General features: G+C 34.8%; 2 protein-coding genes across 3 annotated transcripts in view; one reads left to right on the top strand and one right to left on the bottom strand.

Moving 5' to 3' along the window:
* Positions 1–18,493, top strand: part of HOMER1 (homer scaffold protein 1) — an 84,045-nt gene that overhangs the window by 48,960 nt on the left and 16,592 nt on the right. The gene's annotated exons all lie outside the window — the stretch shown is intronic.
* Positions 13,091–18,493, bottom strand: part of JMY (junction mediating and regulatory protein, p53 cofactor) — a 127,641-nt gene continuing 122,238 nt past the window's right edge. The window contains exon 11 of the mRNA XM_036308939.1: positions 13,091–13,257. The gene's annotated coding sequence lies outside the window, so the exon portion shown is untranslated. The remainder of the gene's footprint in view (positions 13,258–18,493) is intronic.

The following is an 18,493-nucleotide window of genomic DNA, read 5'->3' as shown; positions in this document are numbered from 1 at the left end:
ACTTCTTTAAAATTACTTGTGAACTTATATAAAAGTTATTTCTGAAGCTAATACAACTTTTTGTTTTCTGTCTAACTCAGTGGCATTATAGGGTTACTTGAATTATTCATTTCTTAGATTTTTATTATACATCATAACTAAATTTTAAAATGAATGGGCTGCTCAATACTCCTCAGTCAAGTGCTATAGGACTGTTTTATGTCCTTGCCATAAACTATGCAAAAACATTCTCGTTGAATAAGTTTCAATAAATTAATATCTATTTAAGTGCTTTTAAAGTTTAAGGATGTGAAAAAGAGGCAGATCATGAGGATGAAAACACTTACTAATTTCTTATGGGAAATGATATTAAATTATATCTAAATGGCATTTTTTTCTTAAAAATTACTTTTTAAACTAAATGATAATATCCTTTTGAGACTGTGCAGGTATACACTGTGGCTCACTTGAATGTTCAGGATATCATTTGAGACAGTAGTCTTAGGTTAGCTATTTACTAAATAAAGTAGCTATAGACTAATAGACTAGCATATACATATGGGGAAGGTTTTGTTCTTTTATTCCAGGGAGTATTATTTGCTTCATAGCATCAACTCTGTGGAATTCTGAAATTTATTTGTTATTTCTTAATAATAATAAATTCCAGGATTTTTTGTGTTTAAGATTTAAAGCTATTTAAAATTCTCTTGGAAATAGTTAATTTTATAGCATCCTCATGTTGTTAGAATATAATACTGAAATATAGTATTGAAAACTAAAACTATTAATTTTGTGTATTTTAAATTTATGGCCCTCAGAGATACAGTTATATATGATAAATGTGACAAATAACTGCTGCTATATATTTGAGCATTATAAACAGATATATAGACATTAGTAGCTTGTGAAACTATTTTTGTACTGATAAATGTTAATAACAGTTTGATTATGTGAATGAAAAATGGGCTGTTTTAAGCACTGATTATATTTTAATTCTTTAATGTTTAGATGATAGAGTCTCTTGGTGCTGCTAGAGTTTATGCATTTTGGGGGTACTGCATGTATCGTCTATTGTGTTTAAGAGATTTTTCTGCCACTGTGTGTTTCCAGAAAGTATCTATTAAAGGATGTATTCAGAAACATTACTTTTTAATATATTGATTTTTCTTTAAATCAGCATAACTACAATTTTACTAAAATTTATGAAATCTGGCTGTGTTCATTCCATTTGTATTTTTAGATTTCTTCATTATCAGAATTTTGGAAAGCTACTATTTAAAAACTGATTTAGGGATCCTTTTACAGTTTCAAAAACTAAATTTCATTGGAAATTTTACATGTCATTTAGTTACATGTTAAAATTTTAAAAAGGGCTTTATCTTGAATCAAATGCAGTTTGTACTTCAAAGATGATACAAAGAGGAAAAAAGTGAATGACTGTGAAGAGCTCTGGGGAACTATACTCTCAACAGCTTTGCCGTTTGTCTCTCTTTTTTATGAATAGTGAAGAAAACTTGTACGATTATAGATATGAAATACAATAGGAATGATTTTGGCAGATAACTTTTGTGTGTAAAGCTGGGACTGATATCACAAGAAGCACTTTGTCATTGATACAGTTGCAGATGAAAGCTGTAAGTTGTAGGATTCCTCTTATTGTTGCAGTTCCAATTGACTTAAGTACCGTCCACCCCTAACCCTCAGGAATTAGATTAGGTTTTTAAGAGTTAATATGAAGGCCAAGATAGTTTGTGAGGGATTGTAACACAACCATTTGGAGATGTCAGAGTTTCCTGTATCATCATTGTGAACAGATATCACTTTATAAGAAAGTGCTCTAGTAATTTGGTAACATATACACTTATACATTCTCTAGGAAGTGAAAAGCAATTTGTACATTTTTAAACAAGATGCAATAAAAAATATAGTTTAGTGACCAAGAATGTTTATTAGTTTTCTAAAAATGTATAAATTTCCTATCTTGAATTTTTAAAGAACTAACCTTTATTCTCATCTGATGTCTGAAAAGATTTTGAAGAAAGCATAAAAATTTGCTGAAGCTTTTTTTCATGCATTATAACACGAAATTAGTACAAGAGTAGGTCTTTGCAGCCCTGGCTGCCTCGGCCCTCGCAGCCCTGGCTTTGTCCAGAAGGTCGTTCCGCTGTTTGGCCATTCGGTTGATTTGCATATTATGCTTTTATTATTATAGATATGGGTTATTTGCAAGAAGAAAAATACTATTCATTTGATATAAAGACATTACTAACCACCTTCAATAGAGATTAGTCCTTTCTCCTTCTTCTTGGCATTAACATTGTTGGCAAAGAATTAATGACAAAGAATGTTCACCAGTCCATCCCCTTGTGATTGTCAACTTCTGTTTTCAAGATGACCAGCTGGAGTTAATGGTGTGATCATTCACAAGAGGTTATTTGTGACTTCTTCCCTATGGAGGGCATTTAAAAATTCATTTTTTTTCCCTTCAATTTTGCTCTTAGAAGACCATCGTGGGGATTCCAGTGGAAGGGAGGTTTGGAACATGGACAGCTCTGTTCTCAGACTTAGGGAAAATGTTCTTCCTTTGAATTTGGCTTTCATCTTTCCTCTTACTAGAATAGTAAGGGACAAGTAAACATAGAGGACAAGCAGGCCACTTAAACGTGTGAAATTTGTGGTGAATATGACAGTAAGGAATTGTGAGGTCTGTGGTAAAGTAGAATGGGTGAGGTTCACTTAACGATATTAAAGGTCTTAGGCTAAGCACAATAAGCCAGTTAAAGACAAATATCACATGATCTCACTTATATGTGGAATCGAATGAATAAAATAAACTGATGAACAAAATAGGTCAGTGCATAGAACAGAGAGACAGATCTCAGAGGGAAGGGGGGTTGAGGGAACGGAAGGAGATTAACCAAAGAACATATATATGCATACATACATAACCCATGGACACAGATAACAGTGTGGGGTGGGGGCGGGGTGAAGGGGAGCACAAGGGAAGGTGAAATGGGAAACATTTGTAATAATGTCAACAATAATTTTTTTTAAAAAAAATCAATGTTAAAATACAGAGAGATTGGGACTAGATAACCCATCTGGTTTCCAGTTTAGCCTTTCAAATGGAATCTGTGATTTATATATGGTTTAGCTCAGGGTAAGGATTTCTAGCTGATAATATCCTTATAAATTCCTGGTAAAGGTATTTGGGAAGATATGACTTGCAGATTTGGAATACTGGATATTTTCTCTTTGCTGACATATTGCTCTGACAGGTGTTATTCTCTCAAACACATATAAGTGACACATGTCATTTTCCTTCTTAAAATATTTTAGTGGCATGGTGTATGTGGACCAGTCCATGGTCATCAGAGGAGGCCTCCCCAGCCTCATCATCTGTGCTTCTGTAGCAATTACTCTGAATTGCTTGTACTCCTCCTCATACAACCAAGCAACCATGCTGTTGCTTGCATGCAAGTCTCTGCTTCCTTGTTTTTGGAATGTTCTCCCTTTCCTTTGCAATGGCTGCATATACACATGAGACGCACACACTCCATACATCCGCCCACCTGACCTCTGCCTCTAACTTGACCACCAACTGGTCAACCCCTATGTATGTATTCTGTAAGTTCCAGCATCGTCTTCTCTGGCAAGCCTCCTTTCATGCTGTCAGACTGAATTATGTTCCCTCTTCTGTTAAATCCCTGTTACCTTCAAACTGACATATGGAGGTTAACATTAACTTCTCAGGTTCTTCTGGAGCAAGGATTGTGTTTTATTCATTTGTATCCCTGGTGTATCCATGGTAGACATTCAATAAACATATGAATGAAACAATTTACTTCACAGAAATTGAGTATATGTTCTGAATGTCCTTGGTACTGTCAGCTAAAGTTACACCTATGGATTCATAAGACCTTGAAGCTAAGATATAAAACTAGCTATATTCCTTGAAAATCAGTCATTGTTATCAAACTTAAGAATTTAATTGACTACGTAATTTTCTAGTTTGTACAAAGAAATTTTAAAGATAATGTGTTAATAAACAATGCTAAGTACTTAAATAATGTGAAAGATGCTAAAATGTGCATTTTTCTTAATAGAATAATTTTTATTTTTTTCTTGAGAATAATTTTTCTCACTTAAAAACAGTGCAAAGTCATTTAATGGTATATTTTCTGTGAAATTAGACAATATTTATATTCTTTGTTTTTAAACTAATTATTGCTAAAATGTGTTTTTAAAAATTTCACCTCTTATAAAGGTCAACACAGGTATTATAAACAAGTGAAATTAAGGACAATGAATTTTTTAAAATTGAGAATTGTATTATTTTTTAAAATTAATTTTATTGTGTGAGGCGAACGTGATAACCACTACACTACGGAAACGACTTAAAATTAATTTTATTGTGGTGACATCAGTCGACATGATCATATAGGTTTCAGGTGTGAGCTTCCATGTTACAAGATCTATATATTGCACTGTGTGCCCACCACCCAAAGTCAAATCTGCTCTTGTCACCATATATTAGGACCCTTCTCTCCCCCCCATATTCACATGAAAATAACTGACAGTTAACTCACTGAAATGTATTAAAAATTGTCATGCTCCTGGGACCACTTTCCTTGTAGGGTGTGGAAAACGTAGATATGACTAAACAGTTAAAGTAAATGTATAACTTACTCTTATTATCTATCAGTTTGCCATTTTCCATTGACAGTTTAGCTTGGCCGTATACACACTATAGACAAAATAGTTAATTTTCTTACTCTGGCCAAAAATGAAGTCTAAGCATTCATATTAGAACTATGAAGATAGAAGGAACTTTTGCTATGACATAGTCCGGCCACTTTATTTTACAGAAGTGGAAGCAAGTCCATGGAAGAGGCATTTAGTATCACTCTTTGCTAATAGCTAGATTAGACGAGAGACGTAGGTCTCCAGAGTCATCGATCATCAGGGTCCATGCTGGTTGAGGCAGCTGTTTTTCTACTAAACTCCAGAAATGTTTTCTGTATCACATTTCAGATACTTCTCATCTTGATTTTTATCACTGTTCAACACACATTTACTATAACTTGCTAAACTCCCACATTAGATTCTTAGTTTCTGGACTAAGCCTGGTTGAGTTACATTTCTTGGTATCCCATATAGTTTAATGAATAAATTTGTTGAGTGAATAAATATATGTATTTTTACTGTGAGATAATAGGAAGGGTTAAATAAGTTAGTGCAACTTGATCATTAGCACAAAAATTATATCATATACCAAGCAGGACTAACAAAGATACCAATATTAAGAGTATTTAGTTTACTTTTTAAATTTTAACAGGAATCACTTAGCTGTTAATAGTCACATTAATATTTTAATAACATTTTTATTGAAATGTAATTCACATCTAAACAATTCATCTATTTAAAGTGTACAATTAAGTGGTTTTCAGTATATTCACAGAATTGTGCAACCATCACCACAATCCATTTTAAAACATTTTTATCACCTCCCCCAAAACCCTGTACCCATTAGCAATCACTTTCCTTTTCTCCTTCACACACTCCAGGAATCTACTTTCTGTCTCTGTAGAGTTGCCAATTCTGGACATTCTTATCAATGAAATCATACAATATGTGAACTTTTATGACTGGATTCTTTCACTTAGCATGTTTTTCAAGGTTTACTCATGTTGTAGAATTTATAAATATTTCATTTCCCTTTATTGCCGAATAGCAGTCCATTGTGTGGATATACCACCTTGTACTAACCCACTCATCAGTTGATAGACATTTAGTCTGTGTCCACTTTTTAAGTTCCACCATTGTTATGAATAATGCTGCTATGAACATTGTGTACAAGTTTTTATGTGGACATATGTTTTCAATTCTCTGGATATATACCTACAAGTGGAATTGCTGGCACGTGTGGTAGTTCTACATTTGCACAGCAGCTGCACTATTTTATATTCCCACCAGCTGTATAAGGTTCCAGTTTCTCCACATTATCAGCCCTTGGTATTGTCTTTTTTATTATAGCCATCCTAGTAGGTGGGAAGTGATATCTCTGTGGTTTTGATTTGTACTTCCCTGATGGCTAATGTTGTTGAGCATTTTTTCATGTGTTTATTGGCCACTTGTAAATCTTTGGAGAAAGCTCATTTTTAATTGGGCTGTTTGTTTCTTTGTTGTTGAGTTGTAATTCCTTTCTTAAAAAAATATATTTTATTGATTTTTACAGAGAGGAAGGGAGAAGGATAGAGAGTTAGAAACATCAATGAGAGAGAAACATCGGATCAGCTGCCTCCTGCACACTCCCTACTGGGTATGTGCCTGCAACCAAGGTACATGCCCTTGACCAGAATCGAACTTGGGACCCTTGAGTCCGTAGGCCGACGCTCTATCCACTGAGCCAAACTGGTTAGGGCTATAATTCTTTATATGTTCTGGATATTAACTCCTTACGAGATAAATGATTGGCAGATATTTTCTCCAGTTCTGTGGATTGTCTTTTTACCTTCTTGATGATGCTCTTGCAATACAAATGTTTTTAATTTTATTTGTCCCATTTTTCTATTTTTTTTCTTTGTTGTTTGTGCTTTTGGTGTCATATCTAAGAAACCATTGCCTAATCCAAAGTCATTAAGGCTTATACTTACGTTTTTCTGTAAGAGTTTTATAGTTTTAACTCTTACAATTAGATTTGGTTCATTTTGAATGAACTTTTCTATATAATGTGAGGCCCAACTTCCTTCTTTTGCATGTGGATATCCAGTTGTCCCAGCACCATTTGTTGAAAAGACTATTCTTTTCCTATTGAGTTGTCTTGGCATCCTTGAAAAATATTATCAGACCATAAATGTGAGGGTTTATTTCTGAATTGTCAGTTCTATCCCATTCATCTATCTATCCTTATGCCAGTACCATACTGTCTCTATTATTGTAGCTTTGCAGTAAGTTTTAAAATTGGGAATGTGAGTCTTCCAACTTTATTCTTCCTTTTCAAGATTGTTTTGACTATTCTGAGTCCCTAGAATTTCCTTGTGAATTTTAGGACCAGCTTGTGATTATCTGCAAAGAAGCCAGGTAGGATTCTGATAGGAATTGTGTTGAATCTATAGAACAATTTGGATGGCTAGCCATCTTAACAATGTTAAGTCGATCAATCTATAAACATGGATGATTTCTTATTTATTTAGTTCTTCTTTAATTTCTTTCAAAAATTTTTTTTAGCTTTCAGAGTATAAGTTTTGTACTTCTTTTGTTAAATTTATTCCTATGTATTTTATTCTTTTTGCTGCTATTATTAGTGGAATTATTTTCTTAACAATCTAATTTATTAGTTTTAATAGTTTTTAGTAGCTTCCTTAGGATTTTCTCTATACAAAACCATGTCATCTGCAAATAGAGATAATTTTACTTCTTCCTTTCCACTCTTGATGTATTTATTTCATTTTCTTGACTGGTTGCCCTACCTAGAACTTCCAGTACACTGCAGAATAGAAATGACAAGATTGAACATCCATGTCTTGTTCCTTATTTTAGGGGAACACTTTCAGTCTTCTACCATTAGGTATGATATTAGCTATGGGGTGTTTTTTTGTTTGTTTGTTTTTTAGATGCTCTTTATCAGGTTGAAGAAGTTCCACTACGTTCCTAGTTTTTGTGTGTTTTTCCCATTAGTATTTTTGTTTTTAATGGAAAAGCTGGATTCCTTATTTCCTTACGTTCTGATACCTACTGGATAGTTTTTTTGTTTTTGTTTTTTGAAAGTCAGAAAAGATTGTTTCTCTAATTGGACTTTTTTCCTACAACGGAGACAACCAATTTTCCTTGGTAGATGACTTCTGTGATCACCTTTAGTTTTGGAACTTATTGGAGTCACCATTTCCCATGGAAGAAGAGGATCTGAAGTTTATTCTAATTGAAACCATGCAAGTAGTCCCTGACCAAGATAGAGAGAGAAACTAACATGGAAGAAACAAGACAATTTTAAAAGACACAATCATCACAGTTTTAACTTTGAAGAGTCAAAAGAAGTAATACTTTTAAAGAAGACACTTAACCCTGTGAATTCCTGTGTATGCCTACATGGCATTTAAGATATTTCCCTTTAAGATATCTTGGAAGAAAAAAAATGACTTGGCATGGCATCACGTGTTTTTTGGCAAAATACTATTATTATATTTGCTCCACTTAATTTTCAGAAGACTCAAAAGCCCTTGATGAAGAACATTTTTTGTTTTTTGAAAATCAAAATAACTATTATTCCTGATAAAGATAGTGAAAAAACTAAGCAACCTAATTTTCCTGAACTTCAAAGTAGAACTGGTTCATAGATGCCATTTCTTTTAAAACTTAATGTAGCCATTTTCCTACATGTAATCTGATCCTCGTTTCTTTGGTTGTCATATGAGAACACTTCACTCCCCACCTCACAGGGTTGTTGTGAGGCAAATTTTAAATGTTTCTTAGAGTGTAGTGTTGATAACTCTTGACTGTCTCCTTGTTGATAGTATCTATAATCATAAAATTTTGTTTCTTTTAAAATTTGCAAGTGCTTTCCTATGGCTATGAATGGATATTAGGTATATTGAAATGGAAATAAGATAATGGAGTTATATTTGACTTATTAATGAACATCCTTGTAAATAATTTTACTGCATGAAATGTTGCACTGATTTTTTTCAACTAAGCTTTTATACAGTTATAATTAAACAAGCGCTAAAGTAAAAGTGTCTGGTTTCCCCTTTTATTTAGTTGAGATTTGATTATTCATTTCTCTTAGCTAAAAGGTAACTCAACTCATCAATTTCAAATGAATAAAAAATGAAAAACACAATGAAATAGATATAATTTAAGGAAATAAAATGAAAATCTTGAAATGAGGTTCAAGCTTGTGTAGAGATGACCAGATTCAGACAATTAAAAACAGTAAAACTCTGTTATTAGGTAGAAGTGAAATCTTAGTAATATTTTAATTAAAAACAGGGCTACTGTAGGAAAGAGATTTGATGAGTCAGAAAGAAAATCTGCATATACTAAGTAAATGAAAAAATTTTAAAATATGAGTTAAAATTCATGCATAGAAAATTCTTGATAGCCTGCAGAATTTGCTTTTATTTGTACAATTTTATTTTTACAACTTAGGATGGGAAGTAATTGTATAGCATTTTGTATTTCACATAAATCAATCAATTTGGTTTTTGCAAGTCAAAGCTTAGATATAGTATGTGAACAGATAATGGCTTCCACAGTGAGACTTTAAAATTGCAGTCAGATGTCTGTTTTCTACTGCTTTGTTCTTACTGTGTAACAGTATCAAAAGGCAAATCATTTCAGTGTGAATTTAGGGGTTTGGGCTTATAATCTGGTATTTGCGAACAAATAATTTAGAAAATGTATTCTAATTTACCATATCATTTAAATGTTTGTTTTATAACTTATTCTATACACTATAAAAATGAGAATGGGCATAGTGCTAGGTTAAGTGTGTTGGGATCAAGAAAGTACTTGAAATCAGAATTTTTTTATATCCTTCATTTAAAAAAATTAATAGCTTTAGATGAACCTTGTATACCTCACTGCACTAGAGATCCTACTGCTCCATACTGTCATATACATGTCACAAAATCCACTCACTTATTTAACTTGTGTAGCGGTGGGAACTACAGAAGGAGCCTTTCTTTGGCAAACTCAGTTTGTCCTTGTATTTGCTCTTTTTCAATAGTTTCATAATTTTCCCATATTGCAGCATTTTATGTATACATTCATATCTACTACTGATATGAATGATGTAAATTGGTCCATAGTATATTATTCTTTATCCAGTTTAATGCTCATATCTTTGAATACACAGCAAGAATAATATTTTGAAAATTCTAACCTCATAATAATGAGAAAAACACTATGTAGTTTGAGCTAGTTTGAGAAAAATTAAGAAATTATTGATCAATTTTATGTATAACCATTAATAAAATGAAGCTTCTTTGAAAATTATTTCTGAACCTGGTTTCTATTGCCCCTACTGTTTTTTAAACACCAAAGTGGAATCTAATACTGAGAAGTTATTACTAATACTAGAGTAAGAGTGCATTTTCTCTGAAATATGATTATATCTAGTTTAATATATGTGCTCTTCTAATCAATCTGTCATAGAAACCAAATGTTAAAGTTGATGAACATATGCCTCAGAAATAATGAAGAAATATAACAGTATTAGTCATTACCTTAACAGTATTACTTTTCTGATCTTTAAAACTTACAAGGGCTATCTTGTATCAGCGCTCACTTTATTGTGGGAGTATCAGTTCATAGAATGCATCCTGAGTCTGATTTAATTCTAGAGAGGATAATTTCCTGGGAGGAAATGTGTATAATATACTGGTTTTGTGATCACTTTGTTAATATTTAAAAATGAAACACATTCTTACCATTATATTCCTCTCAAAAATAAAGCGGGTGAACTTGGGTTCTTTTGATTGTGCCACCTACAGCGTTCATTTAGGCAAATCACTTCATCTCTCTGAACTGGTTTCCTCATCTATTACTTAAAAGAGGGGAGTGAATAATGATTTCTAAGGCCCTTTCTCTTGATTATCTTAACAAGTTCATCTCTGTAGTCCAGGGATGAATGAGATGTCCTCGTGTGGTCTTCTGTGGCTGGGCGTGAGGTTTAGTGCTGAGTTTATAATCCTTAAAAACATCAATATGTTACTGTGCTACATAAAAGAATCTATTACCTAAGTCAAATTAGCTCCTCTTTACATAGCACATTAGGAGAAGAAGTATTGTGTCCTGTGCTTTCGCATTGTGTGCACACATAATTTAAATTCCTTCCAGATGGCACTGTGGATTCAAAATACTAGTATGTGATCCACCAGTTCTTACTTTTCAACGATGAATGCATTTGAAATGAGGGCACTAACATAGGAGGTAGCATAACATCATAATGTCCTTGAATGGATTATTGTAATGGATAAATTTCTGAACTATACTGCTCTCTAATAACTAAACTTACAGATGGAAACCCATAATGAATGTTAAATTTTCTAAACTTCGTAAACCTTTTATACTTGGGAATGGAGTTTAACGGTATAAAATAAAACAGCAAACTGAAAGAAACTTGCTCTGTCCAGTAGCTGTTATTGAAACAATGGAAAATGGTGAAGTCTGACATACTGTTTTGGGGGGAAGTAAGATATAAGAACTTAATAAGTAATATATGGCTATGTCTGGGAAATAATAGTGTAGGCAGTTAGCACTTGGAATGGTGGTGTTGATGTCTCACCTGTGAGTGACACCGCACCGTCTAACACCAATTATGGACTAACTATAGGAAGGAAGCATTATGCCCTGTAAGCCCAGGGAAGGATACTCCTTGCCTTTAACTCACTAAAGTTCAGTGATACTGACTGAGAGAAATAGCATTTTTGTTCTTTTTCATTTCTTTCCCTTCTAGAGATCATCTTATAACTGTCCATTCATTTCAGTTTAGAACTCTGAATGCTTGGCTAGGTGCACTGCCCTTAGTACTTCTAAAGATTAAGTGGCATGGTGTACATGGAAGTCTATCCATTAAATATTAGGTATAGATGGGTTTATACCTAAACCTATGTTTTTATAATTTTTTATAGTTTTTCTCTCTACTCATTTTGTTTTATAATTGTCTTATGAGAAGCAGAACAGATATAATTTCCCTATTTCTCAGGTCGAAAATCTGAGTTGTAAGGAGATTAGGGAATCTTTCAAAAATCTGTAGATACCAGAATTAGAATTTGACTCTAACCCTTTGATTCTCTGCTCCTATCTTCCCCTAATTTATCATAAAGAAATTTTTAAGTCTCTATATGGAGACCAAACTTGAAAGAAATGATAGCTAACAAAATTCACTTATTATTTGGCACAAAAATAGGATATGCGTCTTTAAATGTGCAGTTGAAGTTCATAAATAAGTATTAGGTCTGTAGGCATTTAATTCATTTAAGAATGTATTATGTATTTAGGTTAAGTCAACATGGTCATGTTGATTTTATAGTTATTTACATTGGCAAATATCTTTTTTGGCAAATATCCTAACAGAGTTCAGTGTGTACACTTGTGTATGTGTAGTGTTAGTATTTTTTATTATATAGCTGCAAGCAAAGGAAAACTATTAGGGGATCTTAGGTTTGGGTAATTTGTGTGAGTAAACTTATACTCTGCTTTCTTGGCTTAAGAATACAATCTGGGTATTTTCTAAGTAGCTGGCTAATGGTTTTATTTCTGCTTAGAGCTAACTTTAATGTTTCCAGACCATCATGGCATGAGCAAACATTTAGAACACTTGTCCTAAGAGTTCTCAGATGTGCATGTAAGCTAAGGCAGCTTAGTGGCCTCTAGAGGGGGCCTCATAGCAAAAGTCATTCCTTGGGACCAGCAAGTTGAAACTTTTAAATAGCTTCACAAGTATTTTGCAAAAAGATGGTTAATAGGCCTTGAATGGTTCAAAAAGTAGGTGCTAAATTTTATTTGAAGGTAAAGAGTTTAAAACTGTAAACCAATGATTTCAACCAGATGTTAAAAATGAAAACCATGTCCAGAGAACGGGAGGCACAATTATCCTTCTGGAGTGTTTTTACATGTATGCATATGTCTATATATAATCATATGGCTTGGAAGTCATTTAACTAACAAGTTGTATATGTAACATCTCCATGAGCCACACACAAAAGCAATCAGTGGTCTAACTCGGCATGACCAGCTGTTTCTGGCAATTATCCACATTTTGAATAAATTAATACTCATTTATTCAAAATCATTTATCTGGCATGTCTGTTTGGAAAAAAATGAGTAAGATTACCCTCGAGGAGCTTTGTGATAAGCAGTATGACAGTGATCTGTGATGATGAGAGGTAGTGATTCCTGGGGTGCTTCAGAAGCCCCAAAGAGCCCCATACTTCCTTTTACATTCTTTTGACATATTTAAGTGTCAGGCATTATGGGTACTTCAGCAAACAAGAAAAACATCTCTGTTCTCATGGCGTTTAAACTTAAGTGGGGAACAAAAAAACTAAACAAATACCTGTATAATTACTGTTATGAATAGTGTTGTGAACTATTCATAGAGGAGAGGACAGGTAGCGGGGCAGTGGTATGGCTGGATAGAAGAGTAGGCCTTGAGGAGTCACACATCACTCATCCTTGGTGGTCCAGACAGAGGGAGGAGCATCTGCTTTGGCCTTGAGACAATTAGGTGTTTAGTGTCTTCATCTGAGGTCATGGTAGTGAGAGTGAAAAAAACTACAGAGAAAAATAAGGATGGAAGAAATGAGAGAATTGTTCATTGTGTAGCTTTGAGAGCAAGGGAATAAGAAAGGTTAAAGATATTTCTATCCTCTACTTTGTATGGCTTTTGAGCAATAGCCATATTTATTTCATCCTTGAATTCACATTGTCAAGTAGAGTACTTGATACATAGTAGGTGATAATAAATATTTGTGAATCATATGACTGGTCCACTGTTTCTTATATGTCAGATTTTTTTCTACAGTTAAGGTAGAAATTCCTTTGAGGATGAGAAAAATGTCATATACATATGCCCCCAAATACTACACACATAAAAGTCAATAAATACTATTAATTTATCATTCATTGCTGAATTAAGTTCAGAAATTACATAAATTTCTAATAACCGTCAAAATACTAGTGTCACATTACTTAATGAATTAGAAATGCAAATCTTTTAAAAAATTATTTACTGATGAGAGGGGGGGGCATTGATTTCTTATTATTATTATTTATGCATCCATTAATTGATTCTTATATGTGCCCTCACTGGGGATTGAACCCACAACTTTGGTATATCATAATGATGTTCTAATCAACTAATCAACTGAGCTACTGGGCAGAGCCTAACAATGCACATCTTAATGCATTGATAACAAAATGAACTTAAACTTCCTTAATTTTGTTAGTCTTCTCCAAATAGAACCCAAGAGCCAAAATGTATAAATGCCCAAATTTTATAGAATTTGTCATATGGTTCTCAATTGCTAAAAATATTAAAGAAGAGATACTTATGACTGTGTTATAAATCTAGAATATCACTGGCACTATCTGTTTGATCACTTATGAATATAGTGTTAAGTGGTATCAGTAAATGGAATCTAAAATATTTTTCTTTTTTCTTAAATTTCTCTATTCCCTTTTACAACAAATGCATATGAAAAATTAACTACTCTTAAGAGATTAACATTTTTAAATTGCTTATGAAAGTGGGTGCCATAGATCATGTCATTTTAATATAATTCTTGAAGAAACTGAGCATGGAAACTAGCTTTAGCTTTCCAGATCTATATTTACATTCTAGAGGCCTAGTGCACAAAATCGTGCACAGGTAGGGTCCCTAGGCCTGGCCGCCAATCAGGGCTTATCAAGTTCCCAGCCTCTCCACCTCCCTGCCTCCTCCTTCCCTCGCTCCCTCAGTGCCCCACCGCAGCTGGTCACCCGCCTTCCATGTTCCACGCTGCCCCCTGGTGGTCAGTGCACATCATAGTGAGCAATCGAACTCCCGGTCTCCCGGTCGAACTCCCAAGGGGATACTTTGCATATTAGCCCTTTATATATATGGATATACAGTTTTACCCGTCCTTTTCCCCAGCTTTACTGAGATATAATTGGTATAGAATATTCTGTAAGTTTAAGGTGTAAAATTTGTTGATTTGATACACTTATATATTATAAAATGATTATCACCATAGCCTTAATTACCATTTCTTCTGTGTGGTCAGAACATTTAAGATCTACTCTCCTAGCAACTTTCAAGTATTGTTAACTATAATCACTGTGCTGTACATTAGATCCCCAGACCTTATTCACCTAATAGCTATAAGTGTGCACTCTTTGACCAACATCTCAATTCCTTTTCCCCAACCCCCTTACCCCTAGTAACTACCCTTGTAGTCTCAGTTTCTCTGCACGTAGCTTTTTTAGACTCCACATATAAGTGATTGCATACAGTATTTGTCTTTCTCTGTCTGACTTATTTCACTTAGCATAATGCCCTCAGTGCCCATCCGTGTTGTCACCAGTGGCAGGATGTTCTTTCTCGTGGCTGAATCATATTCCATTGTGTAGGAATCATATTCCATCTTTACCCATTCATCCGTTGACTGACACTAGCTTGTTTCTATATATTGGCTATAGTGAATAATGCTGCAGTGAACATGATCTATTAGTTTTCTATAAATCAGTCTAATCATGGAGATTATTAACTAGTTGTAAGGTGAGGGAAAAAGTCGTCAGTCATTGCAAGCCCATATGAAAAAAGACATTATAGTTTAGTTGGAAAAAACCTTAAGGCAGGCGTCTTGGTTCAAGTTCCTAGCTTTGTTGCTATTGTATGGAAGACAGAAAGTCCCCTCCAGTGCAGCATTTGGGTTTACTAGTCTGGGTCAGTTAATTCAGTTGCTTAAGCTTGGTATAAATGAAGCCCACGTTACTGGTCTTGATATCGTATGTGGTAGCTTCACACAGAGAAAAAAGCTTTCAAAGTCACAGATTACAAAAGAGAAAGGAAGTTTATGGAATGGGCATGCTCAAATCTGCCAGCATTACTAGAAAAAAACACAAAGCGAATAGTCTGCTGATAGATTTCAGTTGTGTCATATTCTGTAGCTACTAGTAAAGTGGTGACTCTTGCTGAACTAGCCTGGAGTTGGAGTATAGCCAGTCTTCATCACCTTGGTTGGTCCTTAGAGTTGTAACAAAGTTTGGCTTCCATCAGTAGTGGACTAAGCTATTATTAATGCTAAGCTGTATTCACTTTGCACCTCCCCCTCCTTAGAGTTCACTTTGATCAGGCCCTTACTTTTGCATATTAGTTACGAAGATCATGTATGCATTAAATAAAATGAAGTGGGTGATGATGATCGCCACAACTAACGGACAGTAATTGTTGCAAGTAGAATATTGTTCATACTAAACACTTAAATAATTTGAAGGTATGTCTTTTGACTCTGGCCTTCTCTTTAAAAACAAATTTAAACAAAATTCTGAGTATCAAACAATGATTAATCAAATTATTGATTACAACTGGTTTCTAAAAGAATGAAAAATTGTCATGACAGGAAATTGGAAAACAGATTTTACTGTAAAATTATTCATATATTTTCATCCACTTTTAGCTTTATCAAAATCTCTGTTGATATTATTTTATATTCTCTCAGTATTGAGAGTGAATTCTATTATTTTATTTATAATGTTTTCCCCAACAATACTAAATATTGTGCTAACTAATGTTTTGGATGGATTTTCCTTAAATGACCTACTTGGCAAGGAAACAGAGGCACCTTAGCTTCCAAAATTAAATAAAATTATGGATGGACAGATAAAGATATTCATTTCTGTCTTGAATAAACTATAATGTTTATAATGCTATTATCCTATAAATACAGGACAATCTTAAAATTAATTGATCTCACTCTTTGCACAGGATAGATGTATACACTGAGTGGCCAGATTATGATGACCGGCCAGATTATTATGACCACCCCATCAGTACAATGAAGTGAATTAGTTATGCAAATAATAATAATAATAATAAAACCTTGAGAGTATTTGCTTTGGAAGTGAATATCCAGTATTTTTGGAAGTGTCAATGAAGTACTGATGGGGTCGTCATAATAATCTGCCCGGTCATAATAATCTGGCCACTCAGTGTACTTATAAGAGATTAGAGAAACATAATTCTTCACTTATGTAGGCTATTTCCCCGAAGACTTCTCTCCAATAGGATAATCTAACATCATGCTCTGAATATATGGCCAAAGAAAGTTTTTAGTTACTGACTAGTTTTTTATAAAAGCGAAAACAACACAAATATTGACTTGTATGAAGGTAGTAGATGCATAACACACAATATTACCTTGAATAAATTTTTTATCACTTATGAACTAGCACTGAATAGCTTTTTACTCCCTTTCCTTAGATTCTATATCCAACCCTGATGCAGGGAAAATATGGTTAACATTAAAATATTTAAAATGCCTGTAAAGTAGTTTGAGCCTTTCACAAGTAAATATCTTTGAGCAACAAGTTGGTACCCACACCTCCTACCTTAGAATAGGCTACTTTAAATTTTAAAAGGAAATCTCTTTATACATTTTAGATCATCGTGGGTAGGGGAGACCTGCAGTGAGAGTAAAAAGTAGAAGTGAAATTGGAACCTCCTGTGGTTTCTTCATCTTTTATCGCCTTTCCTGGGAGACTGACTGCTACTTTAGGTATATGGCAAAGACCACAGAAGGCACTGTGCCAGGCAGGCAGTCGGTGGATGTTAGGGGATGTTGCAGTACCCAGCCGTCTCCCGTGAGAGCTACTCTAGCATGTAGAAATGCTTCTGTTACTGCTGGGAGCAGTGATGGCAGCCGGGGAATTTCTAAGGGCCTCTTTTTAGTGAGTTTGTGGGTACCTCCATTTTAGTGAATAAAAAGTGGGGGTAAAACTAGACTTTTTGTGCCCTCTAAAATCAAATGGGAAACTGCCTGAAGTGCAGAATGTTTTTATGTGGTAAACTTAATGTCGTTTAGATCCAGATTTCACCTTCCCTTCTCTTCGCTCACAATCAGAAATCAACCTCACCACTTTATGAGAATCATTTCTGTTCACTTATTTTCTCACTCCATTAACTGGCTAAATTTATTCTGAGGCCTACACCAAAGTTGTAAACTTATTATAAACTAGGGCCCAGTGCACGAATTCGTGCACCTTGAAAGGACCTTTGGGCCGCAAGGCTGTGGTGGGCACAGGGGCGGGTCTTGTCTCATCCTCTGCACCTCTGCCCAGCCCCTCCCCCCACAGCCCCCGGCCCCCTGTCTGCCAGCAGCCCCACTCCCACCACCGCTGACGGCATGGAGCAATTGGGGCCAGCACCAGCAGCGAGTGCGAGCGGGGCCGGCGCCAGCAGTGGGTATGAGCAGGGCTGGCACCGCAGCAGGTGCAAGTGCCAGGCAGGATGGTGGTGCTTGGGAGCAAAGAATTTTCAGTTACCACCAGAGGCTCGCCCCAATGACAGCGACTGGCAGCCTGCCTTGGTCTGGCGCCTCCACTCACCTGCGCCACCATCCTACTGTGGCCAATGCCCGCCATGGTCTGCACGCACCCCCTGCTGGTCAGCACACGTCATGGCGAACAATTGTTCGGTTGTTCTGCTGTTTGGTCTATTTGCATATTAGGGTTTTATATACACTGAGTGGCCAGATTATTATGACTGGCCAGATTATTATGACCACCCCATCAGTACTTCATTGACACTTCCAAAAATACTGAATATTGAAAACTTCCTAAGCAAATACTCTCAAGGTTTTATTATTATTATTATTATTTGCATAATTCGCTTCATTGTACTGATGGGGTGGTCATAATAATCTGGCCGGTCATAATAATCTGGCCACTCAGTGTATATAGATAATACATCTGTAGTACCTAAGGAAAACGACAGAATTCATTAAGTGCACACCTGGTGTGGATATGATTT

This window comes from Myotis myotis, unplaced genomic scaffold, assembly GCF_014108235.1.
Source record: "Myotis myotis isolate mMyoMyo1 unplaced genomic scaffold, mMyoMyo1.p scaffold_m19_p_5, whole genome shotgun sequence".
NCBI classification, from domain to species: domain Eukaryota; kingdom Metazoa; phylum Chordata; class Mammalia; order Chiroptera; family Vespertilionidae; genus Myotis; species Myotis myotis.
The sequence above is the reverse complement of the archived record's forward strand: the minus strand, read 5'-3'. Positions and strand labels throughout refer to the sequence as shown.